A 5,300-nucleotide genomic window follows, 5' to 3' on the forward strand; every position below is an offset into this window, starting at 1 on the left:
AAGAACTGAACTTAGGTCTGAAATTCCATACATCATAGACACTACTAGTTAAGGTTTAAAGAACTGAACTTAGGTCTGAAATTCCATTCATCATAGACATTACATTTTTCAGTTTAAGTCAAGACAAGTTGGTTACCTGCTAAAACAAAACATCAACACCCTTTAAAGCAATATAACAAAATCCAGAGGCTCTGCAATAGAGCACAATGTCCATGATAGAATGTAAAATTATTCAACATATGAAAAAATGTGACTCAATCTCAAAGGGAAGTGAAAACAATTGATGGCTATCTCAAGATGGTCCGTATGTTGAAATTATGAGGAAAGGATTTTAAAATAGCTATTATAAGTATACTCAGTGAGGTCAAGAAAAAGACACTCATAATGAACAATGGACGACACTTCAGCAGAGAAATGCAAAATATAAAAATGAAAGAAATGAAAATTTTAGAACTGAAAAATAGAACTTCTGAAAGAAAAATTTAATGAATGGGCCTAATTGCAAAATAAAGATGAAATAGTTAATTTGAAGATGAATCAATAGAAATCATCTAATTTGAATAAGAGAGATTAAAAAAAAAAAGAAGAACAGAACCTTAGCAACATGTGAAACAACATCAAAATGCCTCACTAAGAGAGAATGGGGTAGGGAAAAATAAATGGAGGAAAAAAAAATACTAGGAACCATGACAAATTTTTGAAAGATAGAAATTTATAGATTAAGGAAGCTCAGAAAACCTCAAACATGATTTATTTGAAGAAATATATGCCTCAGCACATTAGTTAAAGCAGTCAGAGAAAAACCTCACATTATTGTAGGAGAACAATGAAAGAAATTAACAGAGGCTTTTCACCAGAAACCATGAAGACTAGGAGATAGTAGAACACCCTTAAAGTATTAAAAGAAAATAACTGCCCTTTGGCCATGCCACTCTGAACAAGCCTGATCTCATCTGATCTCAGAAGCTAACAGGGTCGGGCCTGGTTAGTACTTGGATGGGAGACCACCTAGGAAGACCAGGTGCTGTAGGTATAAAAAAATAAAAAACAAGGGATTGTAAGCTGACAAGGTCCTTGCAATCTGTGAGGTCAACCAAGTGTTGCCTCACTAAGAGAGAAAGAGAGAGAGAGAGAGAGAAAGAGAGAGAGAGAGAGAGAGAGAAGAAATAACTGCCAACCCAGAATTCCAAATTCAGCAAAATAGCCTTCAAGAATAAAAGCGAAATAAAGACATTTTTAGATAATGAAAAAAAAAAAAAAAAAAAACAGAATTTGTCACCACAAGACCTCTACTAAAACTATGTGAGAATAAATAAATAAACAAATAAACAAAAGTATATCAGATTGGAAATGATACCAGAGAGAGTCTTGGATTTTCAGAAATAAACAAAGAGTATCATATATAAATAAGTATATGGGTAAATATTACGTTTTATTTTAATTTCTGTAGAATACATATGACTGTTCACAACAAAAAGTATGTTGCCTTGTGGGATTTATAATATATGTAGAGTAATACCTCTGACAACTATAACTTAAAGTATGGTAGGACAGAAAGCAAACAGACCTATGCATTACAATATTACCTCTCTCTATTATTTAAAATTACATAGCCTGTGTAAAGTTAAGAATGTACAGTGCAAACGTTTTTTAAAATGCAAAGAAGTGTAACTTTAATATATGTGCTAAATGGAAATGAAAATGTTAAAATAATCCAAAAGACAGCAGCATAAGGAAGAGAGGAAAAGAAATGAGAAGGGTTAAAAAACATACACAAAGAATAAAATGATAGACCTAAATACAATCATATCAATAATTATATTAAATGTTAATGGGCTAAACACTCCAAGTAAAAGGCACATCATCAGAATGGATTTTAAAATATCAAGACACAATTAAATGCTATCCATAAGAAACATATCTTAATTATAAATTAAAGTTTGAAAGTAAATGAACAGAAAAAGACATACCATCTAAGGAGTGAGCATTGTAAGGCTGAAATGGCTATAATATCAGAAAAAACAGATCTCAAGAGTAGTACCAAAAATAATGAAGAGCATTTCATAATAATAAAAGGGTTGATTAATCAAGAAGGCATAACCATCGTAAATATGCACGTGCCTAATAACAGAGCCTTAAAAAACATGAGTTAAAAATTGACAGGATGAAAGGAAGAACCAGATGATGCTGTTTCAATCAGAGTGGGAGAATTTAACACCTCTCTTTAGCAAATGATAGAAAAACTAAAAAACTAGTAGATAACATAAGATAGAATAACTGGATATATCATTCATCTCCACCTAATTTGTATATATAGTGCTTTAAACCCAATAACTTTACAATACACATTACTTTCAAGTGCACATGGTAAATTCACCAAGATAAACCAAATGTTAGACCAAAATACAAGTTTCAATACTTTCAAAGGATTGAAGTCATACAAAGTATATACTTTGACCACTAAAGAGGAAATTAAAAACCAATAACAATAAAGCTAAGATAATCACAAATGTTTAAAAATTGGACAACAGGCTTCTTGATAATTTTTAGGTCAAAGAAGAAATCACAAAAAGGTTGGAAAATATTTGAAACTGAAAGCTAATGAAAGTACAACATATAAATATTAATAGGATACAGCTATAACAGTGCTTAGAGAAAAAATTCTGGTTTTAAATACTTACAGTAGAGAAAGAAAAGGAAAATATCTACAATTAATGACATCAAGAATCTTAAAAAAGAGCAAAATAAACCCAAAGCAGGTAGAAGAAATGAAATAAAATTAAGAGCAAAAAACAGCAAAACAGAAAACAAGCAGTAAATAGAATTATAAAGTCAAAACTTTTTTCTCCGATAAAAATCAACAAAATTCTTAGACCTCTAGCTAGACTTGGAAGGGAAGGTAGAGTGGGGAAGAAGACACAAATGACCAGTATCTAGAATTTAAAAAGGGGTTATAACTACAGATACTACAGATATTTTTTAAAATAAGAAATATTATAAATAATTCTCTATCAAAAAACTTCACAACTTAAATGAAATATATTCTGAAAGTTAACAAATCGCAATCAAGGAAAAAAGTAGATAACCTATTAATAACCTAGTACGCAGCTATCAAAATGAAATTCCTTGTTAAAAATCCTTCCTATTTAATTTTTTTAAAAAAGGAAGGAAGGGAGGGAAAGAGAGAGGGAGGGAGAGAGAGAGAGAGAGAAAGAGAAAAAGAGAGAGAGAGAGAAAAGGAAGGGAGGGAGGAAGGAAGAGAGAGAGAGAGAGAGGGGGGGGGGGGGGGGAGAGAGAGAGAGAGAGAAAGAGAGAGAGAGACAAGAAAGAAAGAATGAACCTCCAGGCCCAGATGTCTCTTCTGGTGAATTCTACCAAACAAAAGGGGGAAAATAATTTGACAAAATTCCTCCAGAAAATAGGAGAGAAGAGTAATATTATCCTAATTCCAATCCCTACTGAGATATTACAATGAAAGAAAACTACAGATCCATATCCTTCATGAACATAGATGCAAAAACTCAACATTTAGCAAATCAAATCTAGCAATAATAATCATAATACTCATGAATACATCATGACCAAGTGGGGTTTATGCCTGCAATGCAAGGTTGTTTTAATATTTAAAAAGAAATCAATGCAGTTCACCATATTAACAGAATAAAGGAGAAAAATCATATACTAAAAAAAAGCACTTAACAAAATTCTACACCCAACCATGATAATAACTCTCAGAGACAAACTATGAATAGAAAGGTACTTCCTCTATGTGGTAAAGGACATCTATGAAAAAAACTTACAGTTAATATCATTATGAAAAAATAATGTTCTCCCCTTAAGATCAGGAAGAATACAAAGATGTCTACTCTTACCAGTTCTATTCAACACTGGGGAGGTAGCAATTACAATAAATTAAGAAAAATAAAAAGTCATAAAGATCAGAAAGGAAAGTGCAAAACTGTCTCTATTTGCAGATGACATTTACATAGAAAGTCCTTAGGATGATACAAAACAACTACTAGAACTAATGAGTGCGGCATATAGTAAGATCTCAGAATACAGAATTAAAATTTTTTAAATCAAGCTTAAAAATCAAAATTAATGGAATTTTTATATACCAGTAGCAAACTGAAACAATTTTTTTTAATTTTACTTATAATAGCACCAAATTACCATATCGTTAGGAATACATTTAACAAAATCTACACAAAACTCTTATACCAAAAAGTATAGCAAACTGCAGAAAAATTAAAGATCTATAAATGAAGAGATATGTCATGTTCATAGATTAGATAACTCAATATAATGAAGATATATCTCTTCAAATTTATGTATGGCTTTTATATAAAACCAATAAAAATTTCATGACTTTTTTTTATAGAAATTACAGGTTGATTACAAAATTTGTATATATATGGAAATCAAAATAACTTAGAATATTAAAAGCATTTTTGAAAAAGAACAAACTTAGCATACATACACCATACTATCTGATTTCAAGACTTTAAAGATACAATAATCAAGACAGTAATGACAAAAGAATAAACATACAAATCATTTTGTACAGAATAGGGAATCAGGAATAAGACTCATACATATATTGTCAATTAATTTTCGACAAATATCCTGAGGTAATTTAATGGAGGAAAAAATCTTTACACCAAATTGTGCTGAAACAACTAGATAGGCATAAGTGAAAAAATAAACACTGATTCTAACCATAAACAAAAATTAATCAAAATTGTCTATAGATCTAAATGCGATGCAAACCAAAAAGAAAACAAAGAAGAAAATCTTTGCAACTCTAGAGTAGGGAATAATCTTTTAGATGGGACATAAAAACCACAAACAATTAAAAGAAACTGGTAAATTGGATCTCATCAAAATTTCAAACTTTTGCTCAGCAAAATATTGCTTTAAGAATATAAAGAGATAAGCCACGTAATGAGAGAAAATATCTGCAATCTGACAAAGGACTAGTACTCAAAATACATAAAGAACTGTAACAACTCAATAATAAAAAGATAACAAAACTAAATTGTAGACAAAAGACTTGAATAGACACTTCACAAAAAAATAAACAATGGCCAATACACATATAAGAAAAAATTATTCAAGTCACGAGTAATCAAAGAAATCCAAATTAAAACCAGTACTGTTCAGTTTCCAGATTCAGTCATGACAGAAGTGGAAGCTGTGGCACCAGTGCTTGGTAGAGACAGTAGTAAATGCTCACTGACCAGTTTTGCATTGTGATTTTGACAAGACTCTAGCGATGTCACCTCCAGATCCAGTTCTCT

The 5,300-nt window shown here is 30.7% G+C and overlaps 1 pseudogene; it reads left to right on the forward strand.

Moving 5' to 3' along the window:
- Window positions 1-915: 915 nt before the first annotated feature.
- Window positions 916-1,033, forward strand: LOC111742895 (annotated as a pseudogene).
- Window positions 1,034-5,300: the final 4,267 nt, after the last annotated feature.

The sequence above is a fragment of the Pteropus vampyrus genome, unplaced genomic scaffold (assembly GCF_000151845.1).
Source record: "Pteropus vampyrus isolate Shadow unplaced genomic scaffold, Pvam_2.0 Scaffold103, whole genome shotgun sequence".
NCBI classification, from domain to species: domain Eukaryota; kingdom Metazoa; phylum Chordata; class Mammalia; order Chiroptera; family Pteropodidae; genus Pteropus; species Pteropus vampyrus.